This window comes from Tetrao urogallus, assembly GCF_951394365.1.
Source record: "Tetrao urogallus genome assembly, chromosome: 12".
Lineage (NCBI taxonomy): Eukaryota > Metazoa > Chordata > Aves > Galliformes > Phasianidae > Tetrao > Tetrao urogallus.
In genome coordinates this window covers 16724767-16750691 of record NC_136825.1, presented here as the reverse complement: position 1 = coordinate 16750691, position 25925 = coordinate 16724767, and positions in this window count along the sequence as shown.

The window sequence follows — 25925 nt, the reverse complement described above, 5'->3', positions numbered from 1 at the left end:
AATGAAAACAAGGATACACACAAATGTATTTAGCCCATTTAGCCACTCTGAGCTGGCACAGTAGAAACAAATCCCAGTAACCAGGAGAAGAGCAGAGAGAGCTGAGCTGGATCTACATAACCCAGGTTCATTCAAGAAAGGCCTCAGCAGAGCTGAGCTGATATGTTTCACAGCAGTTCACAATGAAATAAGGCAACACTTCTGCTCCACGAGCGAAGCAGCATGCTTAGACCTTGGGTATTTAGTCCTCATACTTTAAGCAAGGGCCACCAAGGTAAGTGCTTAGCCATTAGAATGATTACAGACAAAATCAAACTACAATTTCTTCTTCTAAAAAAGCCCAGGCAACCCAGCGTAGCTCTTAGGCCAGTTCTTCATGGACTGTTACATAGAAAGGCTATGAAAAGGAGCAAATCTCCAAACCCAAACAAGATGTGGGTTAATGACTGTGTTTGAAGCTTTTTTCCAGTCCTCCTTGTTTCTGCATAAATAAGAAATTAGATTAGTACCACCCAGAATTACTTGGGAGTTAAGTCATCTCAGTAAAGCAATTTCATCTCTTTTTAAAATAAAAATTCTGAGTACTTACAGCAAGTGCACAGTGAGAATTTGCAAAAGAGAGTTACATGGCTTCACTTGGAATTAGCATCTTTTACATCAGTTTCAGAAACGCAGGCTTCCAAATTGCCCTCACATATTCCAATATGCAACGGTATCTCCCTCAGCTTCTCCTTTACACACTGTTCCTGCTGTATCATAAGCAATTCACTCAAAAATGTTATTTTAATCAAAAGTTAATAAAAGAATCATTAAAATTTAATATTTGAAACATCTTTAAACAGACCACACGCAAAACATCAAAGTATATCACCTTTCTCTCCCTGCTGGTCAAAACAAATGAGATTTCCTTAAATAGATGCAGAAGACATAGGTAGTAATGATGCTGATAGATAATCTGCACGCATACATGATTTTGCCAGTAGTCAACAAAGCTGCAGAAGAGAGAGACAGGTCTTCAGGCTTCTTGCTGTAGTTCATAAAATTTAAGCAATCCAAAGAGAGAAAAAGAGAAGTTTATGTTCACATATTTCTTGCTGTTCAAATTTAGTTCCCTGTTAAAGCTCTATTAAGAGCCTTTCAAAGGCAAACAATGGGCTTTTCAAAAATAAGACAGCAAATCTCTGATAAAAATAGACAGCCAATTTTGTGTCGAACAAATGAAGACTATTAAACATCTTTTTAATAAATGAAAGCATAAAAGAATTTTTTCTGCTTAAAATGTAAAATTTCACACATAGCTATCAGTCAATACATATCAATAGATTTAAGGGAAAGCATTTATTAACTTTCTATTTAAATTAGTTCATATGTGTCTGACTGAAATAATCTAGCAGTATATTACATAATTAAAATAACAAAGCTCCTTTGTATTTAATTTTTTTAGCTGACTATATTGGAAATAAATGCATTTTGCATAGAAAAAAAGCTATAAAAGCAGTTACATAATAACCAAACCTCCTCCAAACAGTTCCCTCCTGTTTGTACTAAGTGTACAGCAAACTTCTACCTAACATACCAAAATCAGAGAATCCATGAACTCTGAAACTGCAGGTAAGTAATTGTTTCAGTGCAACGACTTCTTCAACCTCCCACCTGGAAAACTGGCCTCTGAAATTCTGCAGCATTTTTAAACCAGTGGCAGAAAAGAAACACCAAAGCAGTGGAGCATTGGCTGCCTAACAGGGCCTGAGAACGTTCTCTTTAATTTCAATTTCTGCTTACTTTTTGACACCTGCATACATCCCATCACTTATTGGCCACAATCTTTTTCTCATTGAAGGGAGCAGCAAATGACTTCCATCAGCGTTAATGGATGCAAGAACAATTGCTGCTTCTGCTGTTGTTGGGTCTCTTCAGCAGTTAATTTTTGGCCTACTTCTGAGAAGTAGTTTAGAAAATTAAGCAGCTTCTTAAGCTTACTACTCACAGCCAATTGCTAACCAGACAAATAGAAGTGAGGCACTGAAAGCCCACAGCCTTCTTAATCTGCCACTTGTTTGCCAGCAGCAATGTATATCTAGTCGCCACGCTCCCTGGAAGGGTCACGAGAGTCGATCACAAACTCCCATTCTGTCTGCAAAAAAATATTTGTTAATATTCATAAATATGAATTCATAAGGATAGGAGGGAAAAATTAAGATGTAATAAGTGCTCAAACATTAGATCTTTTTTTAATAAAGGAAAACCTTTGTAATTACAATTTGAGCATGATGAGCACATCTGAATTTTTCTTTCACTGAGGTAACTCATGGGCTATCTTTTACTTTTCTGTAATCAGTAAGATTACTTTAGAGCAAGTGAAGAAACACTACAAGAAAGAATGACGTCTGCAAGCATACAGCACATACAAAAATTGCCTCTGGGTGTATAGTATGTGCTCATGGAAACAAAGCAAGAATCAGAAGAACTTACAGCCAGAGAAACCAGACTGACATTCCCCACGTCCTTCAGCAGGATGTGGGCCAGACAATAATATTAAGCTTTGTATACTCAAAGAGAAATTGTTCCACCCCAAGACAGAACGTAAAGCTGTACATTATGCACATGAAGCTAAGTAGGGGAAGATGTACTGTATTTTCCACGAACAAACCTTAAATATCTTCACTAGCAACTTGAAGCGTAGTTTTCTCTATGCAATCCATTTGGGACTGGTACATCTTTGTTCCTCCTCTTACAAATAAGAATACCAAAACCACTTACTTTATCATATAAAAATATCCCAAATTTCCACAGTCATTGAATTTGAATTTTAACGTATCAAAAATTCATGCAAAGAGAAGTGTGATGAGAATCCAACACTACAAAATGTGGTAATCGTAAAAAAGCCTGTATTTAACTGCATTCTCCCAGTTCTAAGTCTGCCAGTTGAAATCAGCATGTAACTAGAAAGGAACATTCAGAACACAACCTGGAGTTACAGACTCCATCTTTCCCAGAAGCCTTTATTGATGCAACGTACATAAAGGCTGAGGCTGGCTTGGAAGCCCTGGGCAGAAGCAGCATCACCCCTGAAACAGAGGAACTCCTTTCCCTCCATTACATTTTGTTACTGTAATTTTGTGAATCCTTCATGAGGTTGCACCACTCCCACAGTAAACGTAAGCTTATTAGCCAAGATAGCAAGTGAATATAAATTAAGAGACTAGGGAAAGAGATCCCTATATTCCTCTGATTAGTTGCCTTCAGTTCACAGATCATGCTGCATAACTTACTATTATTATTCATAACATTGTGTTATTGCATAAAATATAGATATGCACTCCTTACATTGTTCAGGCACCAATTATAGAAGTTAATTGCAAGAGAGGCTGTACAGAAGCCTGGTCTATCACGTGCAGTTCCAAGTGTGCTGTGCCTGAAAGATTTGTGCTTTGTAGCTTGTGTAAAATGATCAAAGCCACTCAACTCATCCAACAACAAATAAAGGCAATTTCTGCATTTTACAGGAGGTAAATAGGAGCCCTGTAGCTCTCACAGTTTCTATGGATGCAGTCAGTGTCGCAAGGTAGCTACCTAATTTTTAGTCCAAAACAAGCTTGTTACATATTAAAACTAATACAATAATATTTAAATTCAGCATTTTATACTCCTCAGAAGGCTAAAATAACATGGACTGGGACCTGACTCTAATTTAGCAGGTACAATAAACTTGACAATAACTGACTTGCTGAGCTACAGTTTAAAAAAAATAATATTACAGCACTAAAAAGAGGATTGCCTTTTGAATTCCAGTTTTGCAGGAGAGGAGGTGCCTTCTTGCTATATAGGTTACCAAAGTTTATGAAAGCCTGAAAAGGAGTATAAAAATCTATTCAGGGTCATGCATTTGAAATCCCCGAGCATCAATCTCGCTAAACTCTGTTTATCTGTTCCCTGCCATTTTCGTTCCAAATAAACCAAACATTTCAGATGAAAGCTTTAAATTAGATCTTAAGTAGCATATAAAGAAAAATACGTACACCTCCAGTTCTTCAGTGAATTGCTAACACTGATGCAGTGATAATTTGTTAAAAAATCATTTCCAGACTTGATTATTCATACTGGAATAGTTGGACGCAGCAGTAGAATGAAAAGTTGACACTACCAAATAAAACCAACCTGTAGACCAGATTGAAATAAAATTAAAAAAAAAATCAAACTGTAAGCTTTAGAAGTCCTGTGTCCCACAGGCCAGAAACAGGAATGAAGTGGTGATACTGCCTTTCAGTTCAGGTACAACACCATGCTTTTTCATACAGCGTGGCTGTCTGCAAATGGCTCTTAATTCCAACCAAAGAAAATACTCTGCTGAGCACAGTCAGTCCTACAGACACACAAAACCACTGTAAAACCTGAATACAAACTCAAGGAGTTACTGCAGTAAAGCACATTTTTTCTCTTTACCATATAGGACTGTGCTTGAAATTAGGAGGAGTTCCAGAGTTTGTGTCTAAGTAACAGAATAATTCTGTTAGGAATATAAGGGACTGAAAACTTATTTTTCTCCAGTTTTCTACTTCCCAACTAACTCCACTAAAGAGTGCAAGATTAACTGATGCTGCTTCCAAAACATTTCCTACTCACCACGTTACTCAACACTGCTCTGTATCAAATACTCAAGGTATGCTGAAGATAAAAACCAAGCAAGCAAAACACACACATGCAAACAGAAGCAAAAACAAAACAGAAAAAACCAACCCAAAACACATGAAGCATTATGGCAGTGTGAAAGAATCACCTTTTAACCCCAAGCTTGAACAGCGTGTAGGTACCTTAAAAAAAAATTAAGTCATACTCAAGAGTTTTCCCCACAGAAGATATGGCCATAAAGAGGAAAGCACAGATCTCAGTATGCATCCAACAGTGCTTGTCAAAATATTCTACTAAAGATTCTTTGCTATTGTGGTGCCTGGCATAGTGCCTAATTACTGTGGCAAAAAAGAAAAATGGATGAAAAGTGACCGCGTGTGGCTTTAACCCTGTAAGCTCTTTCTGACTCAAGGATCATATTTGCTTTCAATCAACATTAATTTATCTGCTTAAAAATATCTAGGATTGCTGAGATGTTACTGAAATATTGTAAGTAATAGTTCAGTGTGTTTTAAAATATTAAGGCAATAATTGAATTTTATTAGTAAATAAACTAGCAAGTCCAAAATTGCACGTTTCATGGAACTTTATCCCTAAACATCTCCAGTTATTTTATGATTATTTACTTAAAGCCTCAACTTAAGCAGAATTTAAAGTGGAAAATGCTTTATATCCAGTTCCCACAGTGTTTGGTTCTGACTCAAGAAAGCTGATTCAACAGTGAGACATTAACCAACATCAGCAAGTTTAAAATTAAACTCTGTTTTGTTTTAGATAAAAGAGAGAAACTCCGAAGTCTCCAATTTCTCTGTCCTTCAGCTCTTACTGTTTGGCTGTTAGCTCCATTGAAAAGATTATCTGCTGATTTGAGCATCCAGTCAGTTCTATAATTTAATATTACGCCTGTTTAACAGATGGATCAAACTAAGCACCCAAGTATTTCAGCTGTTATCATACAGCAAAGCAGTGGATGGAAGAAAATGATACAAATCCTGCAAGTGCATCTACAGAATTTAACACAATTTTCCAATTGTGTCAGGTTTGACAGCAGGCAGGTAACCAAGGAAATCAATCTCTGAACTAAAACACAGAACTTTGACAACATTCAGGTACATTTTTTTCCCCTCCGAGTGTAACAGTTAACAGAAGTTCTATATATTTGTTAGAATTTCTGATACAAACTTGAAATACAATAAATCATCAGCTTTATTCAAAGGAATTCACCTTGAGAGTTGTTGCAGGGTGTCAGTTTGTACTTGTCTCTTGCACTGATGCATTAACAACATTTCTGGAATTATGACTGTTCTACAGCCTGTCAGCTTCCTGTTTTATTCATTCTGTCAATAAGAAACAGATACTCGGCTTGTTGGGATGTTTTTCCTGTCAGGCAGTAGAATGAGGAAGACAACAAGCTTCCAGACAGCTCAAGAATGTTTTATGGACAGCATGCCTATCAACTGCAGTTAAGGTTATGACTGTTCCCTAAATCATATTCCTCCATAGTGCACAGCGACAAAACCTCATGAGAAGAAATGTACATTTTTCCCGTACAAGTTACACACAACAGAAGCATTACTGGAACTGCAAACTAAAGATTTTATATTAAAAAAAAAAAAAGAAAGAAATCAGCGATCTACCATCAAGTTATCCAATAAATGTAGACTGGGGTTTTTTTGCATGAGAAGATCTACAGAAGGCCCTGTTCTAGCAGGGCTGCAAAGCAATGCAGAAGAGAAGCACGTAAAAAAAGTGCTCAACAAGTTTGTTTTGCTGTCAGAGTTTTGTATCCTTTTTGGATTGGTAAATACTAGCTGTGAATATTAGAAGTCTTTCATTACAATATTTAACTATTCCTGGTTCACCTCATGAGAAAGCATCTTTTTTTTTTCTTCTTTACTTTTACAGTGACGTACATATGGAAGATTTTTAGCAAATAAAGCATTTTAAGGATTTACTTTATTTTCAGTTTCTTCCTCTGCTCCAATCCTTTAGAGTGAAGTCTAGCAAAAACTTAAGATTTGCCTTCAACCCACAAGTACCACACATAATGAGCGCAGAAAGAGGTGAATTTCTCCTTATTCTCAGCTTCCAAGAGCACGGCTTCCCCCCAATGTTAGTTGCTAGGTATAATAGGTTTATTTAGATTGGCTGCGTTACTGTTGTGTTCCTGGTAAACTGTGATGGTAGGTAGCTGATCATCTTCTTCCTTTCTGTAATTCCTCTGCAATACGAGTTGTACTTGTCTTCTTCAATTACCCCACTTCCTGCCCTTACACACCTATTGATCCTTTAACATTTCAGAAACAGCTGTAGAATAGGTAGCAGGCTGTTAGTTCTCCTATTGCATCTCAAGAAATTGATGACTGTGCTACTGATGAAACCAAACATCATCAGATGTATAATTCCATCTTGTAGCTTTAAGAAACCATTCCACACTGTAAAGGACAAATCAGTGGCTCTGCTTTTGACAACACAAGGTACTGAAGCTGGATTAGAAGCAGACAACAGAACCATTCCAGTGACCACGAGTAGAATTTCTTACCAGTTCTTCTCAGAACACAGACTAAGATTGTTCTTTCTGTCATCAGTTTGAGAGAATGAACAGATGAGAGTACATCTTTCCTACTTTCTTAACTGAAAATTAATAAGGTAAATAGTAATGGAGTAGTCAACTCCTATACCAAACTACGCTTCCATACATTCTTTTGAAATGGAGTTTGGAAAGGGCAAGAACAGGATAGAACCACAAATCGAGCAGATCTAGTGCTGTTCTTCACAACTTGCAAGTCACTTCCCAGGAGCAGAACACAAACAACAAACCATCCAAGCAGCTGTAAAGGAGCTGTTGTGTTAGTACAAGCCATAGCATAAGCCACAAACATTACAATTCACTGCGCAGATAAAATTTTTCTGTACCGTTGTTTGTGGGTTAAGAAGATAATGAGCACTCTCTGTTCTGACTGAGAATCGTTTTGTAGGAAATAGCAATGGAAAGAATTTTCCTCATTAACAAGCCATGACAGGGGGAAGAATGAGACTTGAGACAGCTAATTTTTCCAGGATGATAGTGTTCTTCAGTTTTAGCTCATTTCAGTTCTATATTAATTACAGAAAGATGGAAGCTTTTCAATCAACCTGCTCCCTCTCTCATTACATATGTAATTGTAAAAGTTACCTTGCTTTAATAAAACATTAATCTCTGGACTTATTATGAGATCAGACTTGTAGTGATGGATGGCCGTGCATCAAAGCACATTTCCACAGCACACTGTAGTTTCACTAAGTCATCACGTGGCATGTGAAAGCAGAACTCTCAGTGTTTGCTGGAGTACACCTTTTTGTTTGTTTATTTTAAACTAGCTTGTTAAAGTAGCTGCTGAGTCACGTCAGATACAGAACTACCTGACATTTTATTTGAGCACGGTCAGGTGTCACTGAGCAAATAGTGCTCTAATAGTTGTCAGCATCACATTGGTATCAGTGGCAGGGCAGTGCACTGCAGATGTAATGCCTCCTCTGTAACTTAAATGCACGTGTGCAACTTGCTTTACAGAACATTTTCTGTCCCTTCTATCCAACAAAAACAAGTTTTATCTGTCCTGCATCTAGGACAGTTTAGTAATGCCACATTAATATCAGTTAAAAAATAGGAAGCATTTCAAGGTCTAAGCATTTATTATTTTCAGGGCTTATGCAAACTGAGTTAAAGATGAAATTATTTTATCTTGTCAATAATCATCAGATAAAACATACAGCAATACATATTAACTTTTTATAAACCCTCTTAACATTATGTTAGCTTAAAACAGAGGTAAATCTTTTACCATCACTGGACATTATTCTACAGCTCTATGATTATTCAGGTAACAAGTTTAAGAACCACTTGTTGATCACATATTCTAATAAATGAACAGCTCACGTGGTCACTTCCTTTTTGCAGAAGCAAACATGCTTTGCTGAGAGGTACCTGAGTCCCACATAGTGCTTTTGGATTTGGGCTATAGAAATCCAAAATAAGGCTTTCAATGCGGACCACATAAAGAGAACACACGCTGATTATTTGTGACCATCATTCCTCAAATGTTCGGGATTCATAACATGACAGGTGTAAGACTTCAAGGATTCAAAATCCATTGATTTGTTTAGTATTTTGCACTTCCTATCCCAGTTGTTCTTATTATTTATATCAGAAATCACATCTCCTATGGCTTTTAAGTAAAACTACAATGCCCGCATTCTCTAGATATTTTCTTTCTTCATATTTTCTTTCGGTTCTGATTTACTTTAATTAATTATCACCTGTAGCACAAGCATTAGAATTAGCAATGTAACACCTCAACACACATTCAGATTACATCAAAGAAGGGGTAAACAGAGCCATTCAGTAACAAAATGCTGTCTTTAAAATTAAATAATAAACATCTGCTTGATAAAACATCTTGCCAGTACCACAGCTCTTTGACTGCACTGAAGTCATTCAGCTGTGCTACACGATAGTTAATGCAAGCTCTTACAAGTGATTCGTTCTGGGACAAAGCGTATGCAAAGAAAATCTGTTCTATGTCTAAGCGTACTTGGCACACAGGTACTGCTCTCATCTCTATAAAGTAGATATCTTTACTAAGATTTATGAAGCTGAAATGAGCTGCGCGCTGAATTGCTTATGTCTTTCCACTGCTCATAAAGGCTGTGCAGATGATCTGCTCAAACACTGAGTAGACAGTGTGTTTATAATGCAGGTGCATAACGCTAGTCAAGTTGAGTAACACCATCACTGCCCTAAGTGTAACCTCTGTGTTTTCCCTGGCCTGTAGATCTACTGTGAACTACTCTATTCTGAACCTCCTGAAAGAATATGTTTCTTCGTCCTTGTCCTCTTGAAGATACCAGCAGAAAATGTCATTGTCCTAATTAATCCATGTCAGTTTTAAAATATTAACTGTAATTATCTGTGGAAAACCACTAAAGCTTTAAAGATCAGTTTTCTCTTTACAGCAAGTACTAGCAGTCAAGAGCATTCAAAGTTATCACATAGGACAGCACAGGGTCTCAAAGAACTCATATTTGAAAATAAAGCTATACAATGTATATGCTTTCTAATTACACTCTATAAATTGGTAAATTTTCCACAGACAATCCTGCAGCATTTCCACAGTCAGCAGAGAACAAGCTTTCATTTCATACAAACCTGTGGTAATATCAGGGGAGGAACCTAGATCTCTCATTTCCTAAGTCTTACATTCAGGCCATTAAATCTCTTCAGATTGCCAGAACCCATCTAAATACAAAAGTCTACAGCATGTGGATTTCAAACTCCTCCCCCCCTCCCAATTAATTTAACGTCAACATTTTTTACACCAAGGATTAACACTAAGAGTGATCACTCCAGACAGGTAGGTGAGGGTAAAAAAAAAAAACAAAAATGCTGAAGAGATTAAAAATTTACTTTGCCTCAGTGTGAAAAACAATAGACTTTTTCAGAAGTCAAATTTATAGAAAAACAAAGTGAGGAATTGCAAGCAGAATAGCAGAAGTAATTTTGGAATCCGGCAAAATCTTTCAATGTGAAGCATTGCTTACATTTGAGACAAAGCCTGAATAACCAAAGCAAACAGAAAAGCACAACACCGACAATTCTTTCACAAACTGCACATCACACACAGGTTCTCATCAGCTGGTTATTTGTCATTAATGCTTAGAAAGCAAAAGGCAGATTTAGATCAGATGAGATTTTGTTATTTCATTTATTTAGAACTTCACATAAATAAGTCACCAGGATGGTCCAGGAAAGAAACTGAGTCAAGAGGAACTATTCTGGAATCCAGATCTCTGATAAAGAGTTTGCATATGGCAAAACAGATACCCACACACTCAAGTAATTCAGGACTACTTGCTCTTCCATTCAGCTTTCTCTAGTTTCAGAACTGCATTAAAAATAGAATTTAGAATATTGTTAGTTTTAAAGCACCAAAGAATTGTATTTTTTAGCTAGTAACTAGGTACTGTTTGCTAGCAAACACTAGCAAAGTAAGTGCTAACCAATGTAAGTCACATCAGAATCTGCTCTATCTTGAGCTGAAAACATTGTCTGTTTCCAATAGAGCCCAGCTAACTCAGGAAAAAAAAAATCCAAGTACAATATTTAGCAAAATACAGACATCACAACAGTACTTTCCAGTAACCAACAAAAATATCCTGCAGAAAGCAAGCAGCTATTTTCATTTGAGTTCCTCAGCCTCATGCAGTTGCAAGAAGTGCCATAGAATCCTGAATGACAATTTGCAATTTATTTCCAATGAAAAACTGTAGCAGTAAAAAATCCAGTATGCAAAATGCATAATATACAGTGATGCCCAAGAAGTAACATTTCTTGGTGTCAATATTTTCAAGAATCACAGAAAACAATCCCACTGTATTTTGCTCAAAGTTACTCAGCAATATCACTGGAACACAGAGACAACATGCCGAAATGACGTTGCCATTTGTAAAATAGATTGGATTGCTAACTTTGCCAGTGTCCTAATGGAACACAACAAGCTCTTTTTTTATTTGAAAATCCAAATAAATATCTCCTTTCATGTCTTGAAACAATAAAGCTACAGGGATTCACATGCTATTTTCCAAAGTAATACAGCACAAGACTAATGTTCACAGCTCCATAAGAAACACTTCAGTGCAAAATACTGCTTTTTCTGATTGTGAATTTCTTTTGAGATTCATTATTGCCCTTCTGTCTGAAAAGAGGCTCTCGGGAGCTGACACATTCCTGGGTTAGCATTGTTGTATCTGACAGAACACATAAAAGGCAAAGCACTTTCTCTCCAGCTCTCCACCTGAGCCAATCAAACACAGAAATTCTGAGCCTCTTCTAATTTTGAATTCCAGATTTTGATGTTTACAGAATAATTGTAGCTTTCAAGCATGGAATCACGCTGTCATGTAACCCATATCACCACAGATACACGCAAATGGTGCTCTAAAGAGCATTAAGAACAACAAAAAACAGCTTCATATTGTAGGCACAGCCAGATTAAAAATGCATATTTTTAAAGTTAATGCACATTTCATTATGAAGGAACAACCCTTGAAGGCACCTTACCCTGACCTTCCTATCAAAAACATTTACAATTAGACCTTCTTCTCTCTCTCTCTCCTTTTCCAATAGCTTTTCCTTTTCCATGGTACTTCATTATCATTCTGATTAGGATTGCATTTCCTCATTCACTAAGCAGCACATGATTTCCATACTGCCCATTTAGGTGAGTTTGTATCACATGGAAACCATTACTGGCTTAGTCTTGAGTCTATTCATACTTGACAGAGGCTAACTAAGCAGGCTACCAATTTTTTATTTTTTATTTTTAACTTGTCTTCTCTCTTTTTTTTTTTTTTTTTTTTAAGCAATAAAATATCCTGAATACTGATAGGAAAATAAAATCCATACACAGGAATACTGTTAGGACAACAACAGAACTCTCACACAAATTCTTTTTGTGTAAGCGAGCAAGAACAAGAATACATAGAATTCAATACAGTAATGAGACAGACTTGAAACCTGCTCTAAAATCACTATTAAAGTGAGCTGATATTATAGGTGGCTTGCTGGATGCCTGGGCTCTGCTTCTAGAAGGGAGCTCATCAAATGTTTCATTTTATTTTTTGGACAGCAGCACAGAGAGATGGGAAAGTACATGCAAGAAGCCAATTTTGAACATCACGATAAGCACCACTCAACCACTGTAAAGGCTCTATAGATATCACAACAAATGAGAGTTTCAAAAGGATGAATTTTAAAAGAAAGGTGACCTCAAGGGATGTTTGCAGGCAACTTGTAAGCACAGGGGAGAGTAAAACAAAAGAGGCTTGTTAGAAAGCTTGACAAATAAGCACCTAAGACACTTTGACTGCTCATTTACAGTTCAGAATAAAAAATAATACTAAAAGACAACAGATGTGGCAGAAGAGCCCACAGCCGCACAGCTTGTTTTGGAAGTATCTGGACAGGTCCTGCTTTAACTGTATTTGAGATGTGTTGAGAACCCATGCAGGGCAGCTAAATCAATAATCAAGCTAATGACCTTAGTGACAGAGTTCTGCACTGGTATTAACCACACAAAATTGGATTCAAGATTCATAGAGGAGATTTCTCTCGGACTGAGGGAAAACTGGAAGTCTGGCACTTGGAAAGCTTTTTTCTTGGAGGGCAAGAGAGGTCTGTTCCTAGTTTTGCTCCAGTTCAATCAAAATACCAGGTCAAAATATTATCAGAAACAACATTTAATGTTCCCATAATATTTGGTGCTTGAGAAAAAAATATCCTTCCCCCCCATCAAGAGCAACATCTAAAGCTCCATCTTTTTACCCCAGACTCCTCAGGTTTCATAAAAGTTTAGGAGCCACCTAAAAAATAAAGATCTGTAAAGGTCAAGACAAACAAGGCACCAGAAGTGCTTTCATCATATACTTCACTTCATCATATCTCCACATCTTCACTTCACTTCATCATACAGTGGGACATGAGGAAAGACAGAGTTAAGCAAGCAGTTTAATCTGGCCCAAGTCTGCAAATAAAAAGCAGACACCTGAGCTGGCACCAGTTCAAGCTAATGCAGCCATATGGTGTAGCTCAGCAGGACACAACATGGCAGTTTCAGTGCCACGGCACTGGAGTGAGGTGACAGCCTGTGTCCCTCCACAAGCTGTACGTTACCACATCCGCCACTAGCTCAGCAGTTCTTACTGCGGCCCATTGCTCTACATTATGCACCAACAGCCAAGCACATTCAACAGTAACTGCAGACATCTGTTTCCCTTTTCCAGGCCCCCACTGCAAACATTTCTGACATCAGCACGGTCTCCATAGCACCTAGAACACTTATAGGATTTTTTTTCCAATTTTAAAGCAAACCAGAGCAGAAAACTGGACAGATTTAAATGCAACATGACATTTAATAATTTAATACACTACTCCAAACAGCAAGGAGTAACTAAACTATGCACAAGCCCATTTTTCATATGTTCACAGAAAGCTGAACTCAGCCAATGTGAACATGTACAGCCACCAGGAAGGATCATCTTGTACTTATTCTCTCTTGTTTCATGATTTCTCAGCTTAGCCCTTGGACTGATGATGTGACACCTCAAGCAGCCCTGCACAGGCAACTAAACCCAGGAAGCGATCCTGCTAAACCTACATGTAGCAGCACTGACCTGCATCATCCTAAAACTGAGTATGATCTGCATGCCCATAATACTATTCTGTGTCAGGGTGCATTGCTACAGCAAACAACTTTAAAAGGCTTGTGTCAGTGTTTAGAGGTACTGAAAACTGCAGAAAGCGCCTAAGAGGAGCTATTGCTTGCAGTTCTGCCATCACTAGCTTTACTACTCACATTGTACAGGATCCCTTCCTCTGTCAAAAATACTCCACATATCTCAAGTTTAAGATGTGACTTCAGAAGAGAATGTGCAGTTTCTGTCTCTATTTCTGTCATTTTTCTTTGATCTCACTCTTTACTGTACAAAAAGAAGTATTTCCTTCCTCCTCAGGTTTATTCTATCTTTGGCCACCAGCCCTGAAGACTAAAGAGAATAAAAATACTACAAATATAATTTATATGGTCTCTGCCCCCTATTGACAGTTATTATCCCTCTGCTTCCTCTAATCCTGTTAGTTTACTGTGGCACATTCAGTACAGTCTCACAGTGAAGAAATCTGAAAGTGCACAGGAGTTTCATTTTTAGATGAGTCTTGCAAGAATCCATCTCACAAATTTCTACTCATGCAACAAAAAAATATTTTGGAAAGGCACACGAAGTTAGTGTCTAGTATCTTAAATCTCAGAAAACAGTTATGCTGGGTTCTGTATCAATGGTAGTAAATATTTGTGAATTTTACAGCAAAAATAGATCATTTGATTTTCAAAACTGAAATACTAAAGCAGAAAAAAACACTTCCAATTTTTTTTTTAATAGCATCATGTTATTTCAACAAATGAAATAAATATCATCATTAAGAAACTGCTTGACCTTACTGCATAAACCCTGTACTGAAGGATTTCAAACCATTCAGATTGTGCATATCTGCATTTGTGACAAGTTCCAGTCTGTAGTGTGGAAGAACAGGTGACAGCATGGTAATTTTTAATACTTGTTGGGAACACCTTCAGAGCAGCCACTTACAGAAAACAGCCTTTTGATAGACACCAATTTGGTGTCTATCAGACATGCATATGTTTGTTTGTTTGTTTTTGCCTCACTTAAAATTCTTGTCATGATGCATTGGGTGCATACCCTTCACTACTGGGCCGCTACCTACCTGCATGCCTATAATTGGAGACTAATAATGCCATAATAGGCTCACAATATCAGTGAGGTGCAAACTGAATCAGATTCACTATATTAGCCTCAGCAAATTAAATTCATTTGCAGAAAGACATTTGAGGGAATAGACCACAGATATAAAAATACAGCCAAATTATCCCCCGTCCTAAAAGTGTGACAAAGGAAGCTGCATCTCATCAGAAGTACATCCAGAATTCTTTGTCCAAAATGAATGAGACTTGTGGCTGGTGCAAATTTCTCTAGTCTTCTGTGATAAACATTTCACAATTTTGTATATTTTTTGTCTTTGTGTAAAAAGCAGGAACGATTTCTAAAAAATTACCCTTCTGCACCTAATGTATTTACCACCACCACAGCTATGTATGTGCCATAAGAAATGCAGTGCAATAACCCGATAATGTGTCTGGGCAAATTGCTTTCAGTGACATGCAGGCTATGCATTGCAGGCTAGCCTCTGACCATGTAAAAATTTATTTACTGCTCAATATCAAACAGACATAGTCATTGTTAAGGGACCAAAACAAAATTCAAAATATTGTCTTAATAGCCTACTAAATTAATTTTCAATGTAAAGGAATTATTTAGAGGTGGAAAGTCATCTAATGTGCTGGAATCTGCAACAGTAAGTCAAATGGCTAGCCAGAAGGACCTCACAGTTCAATATTATGACTGTGATGACTGCCAGTAAAAAATGTTGGCTGAACATATCAAGTTCTCCCATTATAAAACATCACTTTTGCTGGTGATGCAGCTATGTTTTATATAGTGCTCAACACTGCTAAATCAAACAGCCTAAATCAAATTCAGCAGGAACTGCACCATTGATTAAAAAGAAGGGCAATCAAAGATAAAATATTTAGCCAGAAGGCAATACAGCTCTAGAAACACTGGTTGTATCATTAAACTCACAATATTAACGCTTACGTAAATTTTAATTAAAGTATCTGATTCCTGTGCAATCCCAATCACACAAGACATCTTGCACTCTTCCTTTCACAAAAGCCCATGCTTTACACAAACACATAGACAGAAGGGAGGTAGCAAAACAATAAATACACCCTCAATGTCAAGTTTGGTCTGAATGTACCAGACAGCAAAACCCTGTCCTGTTTTGTGCAGGGACTCTGAAATGAACAAAGGCTTTTTGTTTTGCGATTATTGCCCTCACAACGTTCTAAGAATGTCACGCTTAGCTACAGGGAGTAGATCTTCAACAGATCAGCTTGCTTAGGCTGAAAATTGAACTGGACAAATCTTCAGTAGAACTCAGCACAATCAGCACCAACCTCTTTTGAAAATCTGTCCCCAATTATTAGATACCAAACACTTAGGAACTTGGCTCTGTGTTCTTAAAAATCTGATTCTGTAATCTCAAAACCTGCAACCACTGAGTTGTGGGCACACCCGGCAGTATTCCTGTCAGGGGAGGAGCAAAGCAAGAGGCAGCCTGTAGTAAACTGAATAAACCTTCTTTAAACAACAGAGCTTACTACTACTGTATTTACTGGCACTATCTGTAGGACAATTTAGGTTTTAGACTGTTTTATTTGCATTTTCTCCTTATAAATGTATCACTGATGTTAGCCTAGCACATTACTAGTGGCAGTAGATCTAGAGCCAGAACAGAGCTCATAACTGGCCTGAAAGAAAACCATCAATACCATCAACCGTACTCCTGTAATTGAACCAGGTTGAATCTATGAGCTGAATTTAAAAGATACTGGCAGAAAGTACAATAATATATTCATGCAACTGATAACTTATATGATGTTTTGCTAAGGAAAACACAGCCATTTGATATTTAAGTGCATTAGGATGGTACATACTCCACAAGTCACTTCCTAAAATAAACTATTTTGCAGAACAAGATGAAATTATACATTTTGAAGCTTTCATACCTTTGAAATTTCATATCAAACGTAGAATACCAAGGCTCAGGTTCTGCCTTCAGCACAACTCTTAGTCCCAAAGACACAAAAAAGTTGCTTTTTTACTGGAGTTTCTGTTCTAAACTGAGGATATTTGAACATAGTGGGAGAGTAGTAGCTCCCACCTTTGTGTTCAAATGTAAAACTGAGCTGAGAGTTTTGGCCAATTCATACAGCTACCATTCTAAAGTATTCCCATTAGTTCTCTGAACCACCATATAGCAAAAGTAGAAGCACTGGACTTATCTGCATGCTATGATTAGCGGTATTAGAAGTCTCCAACCAGCTGTTAAAGAAACTCCTGCCTTTACAAGACATGCTTAACATCTAATGTGTTAGCGATTCACTTTTTACTGCAAGCACCTGCCCCAAAAATTTAAACATGCTATCTTCTTAACATAATCCTTTTTTTCCTCCAGTTAAAATAAAGACTTCTAAAGAGAGATTGTTAATTCTAGCCTATCTAAACATAGGTGATTCTTATAAGACAACAAAAACATCACTGACTTAATGTAAAACCCTTCTAATACCCTAGTGTATAATTAAGTAATTCATTAGCAAGTAACTTCAAGTGGGTGTAATTTAATGTTTCCTTCCTGCACCCTGAGCAAACACAACACAGAATACTTAATCCATTTGATCCCAACCCCCGAAATTCCACTGACTTTGCAAAATCTCATACAGAGACTCACATGGAAGAACTCCAACCCATCCCTGCCCTCCAAGAATCATGAAGGCTTACTTCACTTGTAGGTTCACCACTTGCAGAGAAGGGAAGGAATGGTAGATGATGCTTTGTTGATTTTTCAGCAAATTCTGCAACAAGAAATCCCCCCTTAAGATTCAGTCATCTCCTGACCAACCTCCTGTTCTGTGAGGCAGGCTGCTCGTTCAGAGGCTGTGCTGCAAACAGGCACACCTGGCCCACTTCTGCCCTCACTGCCCCACCTTGAGGAAAAACAGCAAGCAGGTGGCACTGATCTCAGCATTGCATAGGGCAGGGAGCTACACGTGGGAAAAAACCAAGGCAGAACGACTCACTTGAAACAGCATTTAGTTAGTTAATAGAGGTACAAAAATATGTTTGTAATTATTTAGTAAACCTATTGCCACTGAAGTGCTTTTGTTCCCTACTGCCCAGCAGGGCTAACTCCACAGGTGACACCAGAGAGCCAGAACTAAGAGACCCTCACAGAGAACCACCTGCACCGTCAGGCAGGCTGACCAGCAGCACGCCATGTCCCAGACCTCACTTCTCACGCCTCCAGCTCCGCCTCTCCCCCCCCCCAGCTGTCACTATGGCTGAACTCATTTAGGCTTTTGTTCTTCCCTACTTTTTTTTTTTCTTCTGTAAAGACTAGCTTGACAAAGTCAGGAAAGAGATGAGAAAATGAAGTTTCGGCTTGTGCTTAAGGGCTGACCTCTCCTGAGGATAAGATAGCCGTTATCCCCGCCGGCCCTGAGGAGGCTGTCGTGGAGGTGCGACATTGAGGAGTCTGCTTTCCCGCTACTCGTGCTCTGATTGGCTGCTCGACCGCAGAGCCGCGGGCCGCGCCAATCAGAGGCGGCGAGAGCGCAGTGAAAGGCGGTGGCACTGAGGAGAGGGCGAGATGGCGGCGGGAGCGGCGTGTTTCCTATTTCTGTGAGGTGAGTTTGTTGTTGCTACGCTGTTTCTTCCTAGGAAGGTAGATTTAGCTTTGCGAGGTGTTCTAGGAAGAGTGGTTAGGTTTGTCCTGGCGGCACGAGTGAGCTACTGTAGGCCTCCGTCTATCTTCTCAGCAGAATGGCCGGCTGTGAGGGCTGGGCCTGCTCATGTCTGCCTGCCTTTGGCGAAGAGCTCAGTGTTGCTTAGTGTATTGAGCTAAAGCGTGAGCTGTTTGCTGCTCTTTTCAATGATGTATTTGTTTGGAGGTATTATTCAATGTTGGTTTCTAAAGTAAAATATCAGTGTTTTCTGGAGTCATAATTTATTTCACCTTATGCTTATCTTTCCAACACTATATAGCCTCTTAGGATCTCTTCAGTTTTTAAACTTGGAAAAGAGTGCATCGGTGTTGGTGTTTTAACTGACTGTGATTAATAAATGCTGTCACTGTGAAGGTGGAGCTGAGCTGGCAGGCTGTTAGTGCTCCCTTCTTGGTTCCCCAATGTCTAAATAACAGGTATGGAGTAGGGGTGTGTGTGAGCCTGGCAGAACACTGCTGTGTGATGGGAGGACTGCCTGGGAGAGGCAGGACTCCCCCGGGTACAGGTGAGCTGCCCCTGTTACTGTTTGGCCCTCTGGCATTTTCCCTACACACGTGCTCCTGGCCCTCCTAAGGCAGTGTTCTTATCCCCTTTTGTTTCACAGTAATGCTGCTTTCCTGCAGAATGGGAACACCGTAATAGGTTTTGGGGGGGGGAGGGAAAGAAAGAGAAAATAACTTGAGGTGGGGTGAAAATGGGAATGAAATGATAGTGTATTTTAACGTTGGGTATATCTATAGATAGAAAGTAAGAGCTGCTGTTGTTGTTTGGGTGTGGTTTTGGAGGGGGGTGGGGAAGAGGTCAGTGATGACCTAATTATTGATCTGCTCATTTCCACTCTGTGAAAGAGGCTTCCTATTGATATTCTAGTTTTGAGAGTATGTTTTTATGTAAAACTTGTGCTACCTGCCTCTTTAAAGTGGTTTTAGTTGTAGATTTATGTACTTCTTACTGGTGATGACTTCTGCAGTCCTTTTTTTTTCCTCTGACCTTTCAACACATTCATTAGTCTTAGCAGTTGCATTGGCTTATTTTTATCATATGTTGCTTTTTATGCTCGTTAGTAGTTTATTTGAATCTGTTTTCTGTGCCTAGAAGTCTGGGATGGGTAACTTGGTAATTATGTTGGCTTTCTGCATTAATGTGTGATCTATAATGTTTTGGAGCCATCACATACTGTTATTTAATTAGGCTGCCTAGCCTGCATATTAAAAAAATCTTTCTGCATCTTGGAAAGTAATTTAATTTTCTGAATACCAAAAAGATAATCTTATTCTGTAATAAGTTTGATGGGATTTTGAATATTCTATTTGTCTGTGCTATAGCTGTTGCTCTCCTGCAATAGTGGTTAAAATATCAGCAAAACTTGAAGATTTTGGTAAGAACTGTCTTAAACAGGGGACTGTTCTGTAAGTGTGTGGCTTAAATGCCCTTAATATTAAGCAGTAGAAATGTGTTTAATGAAAATAGCATGTACCAAAGCTATATATCTGTAGTAATGCAGTTTGAATCTTGTTATCAATAACTGGCAGTGATAATGGGCTGGAAAAGTACTTAGTAAAAAGTGAAGGTCTCATCAGTAGAAGTAATTGTTTTTATTTTTTTAGATGCTCATTCTAGGTACCACCATGCATCTCTATTTTACTTGAGAGCTGTCACTTCTTGTGAAGATATCAAGTGCTAATAAGCTTTATATTTCTTTTCCTAAGACCTCAGGACACTTCTTTTTGTCTCGCAAAACTGTAAAATTCCCAAACTTGTTCTCCCCACAACTGCTATTTCCCATACATTTAAATTGCTCTATTTCCAAGGATGCTGATGGGCAGGTATTCGTAAGCGAGCCTCAAGATGCAAGTGTTACACATACCTGGAATTTACTGAGAGCTGACCTATGGCTGTGAGAAACACTAGGTTTGTTCAAACTGTTTCCTAAGTAGAGAGATTTTGAATCTGGCTTCTTCACACTTAGCATTTGGCATGGTTATTTCTAGTGAATAATGAGCTATCTCTTTGCAAATTAATTCTAGATAAATCTATCTATTCAGTGCTTGTGTTGACTGAGCATTTCAGCACTTGCTTTTCAAATCATTTATGTTTTTGAACTATTTGCTGCTGTTTCTCAGGTAGTGCTTGACCATTTAATCAGTCCTTTGTCTCTTTGCTTCTGTGCTGTTGCTGAACTGCCAAGCTTGGGGCCGTATACGCTGCTGTAGTTCAGCACATCATCCCCAATTCTGCAGAACTGTTGAAATCACGTGATTCCTCTCACTTCACTTACATGTTTGGCAGTAGTCCCTTTATGGGTATAGCTGTTTTTCCTCCCTACTACTGAATGTTCTAGCTCTGGCAGTGTCAGTTCCTTCACCAGCCATCTGTCTCCCTGGCTCAGCTCCCTTTCTCAGAGTAGATGCGAGTCCTACTGAGTACAGCATCAGCTGTTAATTCTTTATTCAAAAGGTTTTAAAACAGCAGCTGCTGCATACATCCTGTTTTTCAATTTTTTTTCAGTGATTATTGCTTTATGGTTGCTTTCTTCAGCCTCCACCCTGCTCCAGGTTATTTGCAGCTTGCTTATCTATCGCATCAGTTCTCTTCCTGAAGTCTTACGTTAACTTTCTTCACTCTAACAATGTAAATTGACTCTGAGTTCTGTCTGCAGTGTGCATGTCAGAACGCAAATACAGTCTAGGCCACTTCTGATAGTCTGCATTCTTTTAAAGTGCTGAAAGAAGCATCTAAATACTGTCAGATAAATATTACGCAAGCCAGGTTATAGCTCCTGAAAACAAAAGGTTAATGTCATAGTTGCTGCCAAGAATTAGGAGAACAATTTTTCTGCAGCAGTGTCTGTTGTATATAAGACACGTTGTCTTGTAGCTCAGAGACTGACATATCGCTAAGCGATCTAGCAGGCTGTTGTTTAATAAAAAGTGTTACTTGCTTATAAGCTGCTCAGGTTTGGATACAAACCTGCCTTATGAAACCCTAAGTATGTTGTATTCTTACTACAGTAGCAGTTACTTTATGTATACTATACCTATTCTAAAATCTGCCAAGAGCTGAAGTTCATCTAGGTGCTGTTTAGAGCAGTATAAACCATAATTTGGCATTAGTGCAATTTTCAAGGGTAGAAATGAACTCCACAGTAATTTCAGTAAAGATAGAGGCTTATCAGGTTTTATTAATGCGTGTTGATAAGCCTTTCTTAGACTCTCAATTCCCTTCCTGGACAAATTAAAATATTGTTTATTGCTAATGCCAATTAGTCAGCCAAGCATCTGTAGCTGGCAGCTGTCCTCCTGAAGAAGACCTCAGGAGATTAAAACTCCTGGGAAGCTGATTTGCATATTGGATGTTCCTGTTTGTTGTCTTCTAAGTGTCTTTCAAACATGTTGGTTGTTTCTCTAATGATAAAGAGAAACTAAGTGTGCTTACAAGAGTAACTAATAATTAGTAAGCTGGATTTTATTTCTCCATGTACTCATGATCTCTAGGGTAAACTTAAACCTGTCGTGTAATACCTCTGCTGAGAGGCTATTTATGTAAAGGAAGTTTGCATCCAAACTAAACTGTTGTAGCTAAACCAGCTCTTATACTATTGTAGTGTTAAACTAACAGAGGTGTGTTCACAACAGATTAGTCAGTTCTGGATCAGGGAACTGAAGCTATTGTACATTATTGCTAATGGAACTCATGCTGGTTGAATAATTCCAGTTGTATAGAAAAGCTTGTAGCCTCGCTAAAAGCTGAACAGTTTTGTCTTTCTGGCATTGCCAAGTTGGTCTTGTGCTGTCTTGGAGAAAGTGACAAATAATAAAAGAGGACAACAGCATGGAAAACAGGGTGTGAATCAATTTGTCCGTCATCTCTCAGGCAAGTTAGCTTCTTACCCCCGGAGTATGACTTCCAAATAGGAGGTGGCACAGCTCTTCAGTCTGTAAAAGCAGGCTTCAGAGCCCCTTTTGTATGGGAGCTGCTGAACCACGGCCTGAACCTCTGATTGATCACCTGAGGTGAGCACTGAGTCAGCCAGAGGAGCACAGGTGAAGGCAATTCTCCTGTGCTGCAGGAAAGGGTGGAGCCTGGTTCCACCTCTCCTAGACCCATTTAAGAGCTGGCTGCCAGTGGGGAAGGATCTCTTCTGGAGCTCCACTCTGCTGGAGTTTCATAAGCGGGTACAGGATCCGGGTAAATGTCCTGTTTTCTCTGCTTTGGTGTAATAACTACGTAGCCAAGCTCTCTGGTATACCTGATAGCTATGACATCTGTACGTTCATTGATTGTACACTATTAAAAGAGGATCTCAAGTGCAGCCATGACAATGTGCTCAAGTATGACTATGAGACAGAGGAAGTTAAGATGCCCAGTAGACTGTGCTTGTGAGTTGGTACCAAATAAACTTCTTCTCTCAAGTGAAGCTGCAGCTACCACATTCTAAAAAGAGCAAGTAGTTGAAGTGAAGAAAGCTGCAGACGGAAGCTGGTGAACTGTAGATTATTTTTCTTAGTGGATTGTGCTCTGTAGCATAGGTTCAGACTGAGCATTGTCTTGTTAGAATTAAGATACATTGTTAAATGAAGACCATGCCGATGTTCATCTGCTGAGCTGAAAACCAGGTAACTTTACGGAACAGTACGGTATTCAGCACAATACGAGTGGAGAGGTATTAAGATCAGACAAAATCAACTTGCATGCTAGACTGTGGAGATGTTAACTGCTACTTAGTACTGCATAAAGTAAAAGGAATCTTGGTTAATAATATCCTTTGGGCAAAACAAATGCGCATGATAAGAATTCCAATTCTGGGCTGTTAGTAATCTCTTACCAAAAAAATGCCTGGCAACAAACCAGTCAACTGGAATCAATATAGGTAAATTAATAAAAAGATAAAGAAGTAAGAACTTAACTTTTTGACTTAGATTGATTTTAAAATCTTTCCATCATGGAAAATACAGAAACTCTGGCTTTGGAATGTTTTTTAATCTAAGTTTTATTAGAATACAATATAAAAACTATCCAATAAATTACTTCTGGTTGCCAAGACATGAAGTGTTCTTTTGCAATGTCCTAAAGTAATAGGCTCTACAGAATGATGTTTCTGTTCATCTTTTTCACACTCGAGCAAGGCAGGCTGTTCCAGTCACTTAAAATGGGTTCAATAGGAAGTTTGGTCAGGTAACCTTTCACATCTTGATCAAATGAATTGTGTGATGGAACTTCTGTTGTGGCACAGATGTGAAGACTGTGTCGGTGAGTTCTGAAGGAAGAGACCTGGAGCTGGGCCCCACAGCGTTGTCAGAAGTAGCTCTTCAAAGGCAGATTATGGAATCAGAACTGTAATCTCTGTTTGACAGAGTTAATGTGCAGTCTTTTCAGGGATGAAGCTGTCTACTGGCTCTTCCATCTGTCAGGATTTTCCTGGCTTCTCTTAGAAATGAATGCATGGATTTTAAAATGGGACTGTGTGTAAGAGCTTTCTTTGTGGCTGTTATTATGGCTCCCCTTTAAAGAGCAGTAGGTACTCAGGTTCTGCTAGCGGGCCACTGTTTAAGAGATTGAAGGATGTAACAGAAACAGTTACCTACAGTAAATAAACAGAGGTTGGTTTTTTTTTTGTTTTTTTTTTTTTTTTTTAATTTCTATTTTCATCTTTTTGGTATGACTCTTGAAACTGGCTTGTGTGAGAGAAAATATGCTTTTCACTATTTTCCCTACCAAGCCTTCAGGAAAATAATAGGCCTGAATGGAAGCCTAGATATTTTTTTTTTTTTTTTTGGACATCTGTGATAGATTTCAGCTTTGTGTTGTGTTAGACTCTTCTGTGGAAAGTGCCTTGAAACTCTGATCTGTCATCTGTGTGGCAAAGCAGTACTGATTTCACAAAGTAACTGACTGCTGAGAAGTGAGGAACTAAATAGAATTTCAGAGATGAAGAAAAACAAATGTTTTTCTGTTTTAATGTATTCTCATTTCACTTAATTTTTTTTCTGAGACAGAATTTCTTACCATCCTCAATAGCAGCAACAGACAGTTCTGCTTACTAACATGAGAAAGGTGGAGTAGTTAGTATAGAAAGCTATAGTTCCTCCACTGGTAGCTGCTAATTCTTTAGAAGTAATAGATTTGTTCCTTGGTTACACTCAACCTTCTTTCCATCCAGTGGATTGAAAGTGCTTTGTAAAGAAGGCAATTGTGCTGACTGCTGAGGAAATGGGTCAGACATCTTGGTACTAGCTGCTTTTTGGCCACTACAGGATTTCATGGATTTCTAGCCCACTTTGCAACATAGCTTTGTGAATATTTGAGTGAATGATTGGAGTAAAGTGACTACTTACACCACTTTTGACAAAGAAGAGGTTAGAGCAAGTTACTGACTTTGAGTGGATACTGCCCTTGAACCAGAGCCTAGATGGTAATGAACAAAGTTACAGATTCCTTCAGCACAGGGTTTGATTATCTCTGTCTTTCCTTTTTAAGAGTTGGGTTTCTAGGTAACTTTGTAGAATAGAATCAGTTACAATGTTTGGAAGCAGTTCTGTGATTGAGAAGCTGTAGTCTAAGTTTTCTTTAAAAGCCTTAGAAAAACAAAGAATTGGTTCAGATGTGTAACCCTTGAGTAGTTCCATCATGGGAGCAGTTTCATGTAACTTACTCTCATTCTGCTCATCTGAAAAAATGAGATTAAAGCTACCTAGGTTGCTCTGAATGCTTAACCAAAACAAATGCGAACACCTATTAGTGTATAAAAACTCTTTGAGTTCAAGCTTAAATAATTCTTGTGAACATTGGGATGGGGCAGGGAAGAACCCCGTCTGCTGCTTATCTTCAGCTTCAGTTTGCACTGTAGATATGGGAATATATTGTGTTATGTAGGTACGTGATAGGAAATTCAAGAATCTGTTGATAAAGAACAGATTCCATGGAACTAAGGAATGGAACTTGAGTAGATAGAAATGGTTACATTAAGAGTGGTTTAAACATTGCAAATGTTTGTCATATTAAAAAAAAAACTTTGCTTTTCACGTATGTCTAAATATAATGTGGACTTTGGACTTTGATGCAATACTAACATTTGAACATTTGGTTAATACATGGTTTACTGTGTGAAAAGCATATTATTGCTTGTGTCCTTAGGATATTGTACTATATGTAAATGTGGAAAAGTGTGAATTATAAATGAGAAATAGTTAATATTAATAACTTAAGTATTGTGCACTAAAGTGTAAGAAACTGGAATAAGACTTGGAAAGTTTATGTACGTACAAATGTGTACATAGA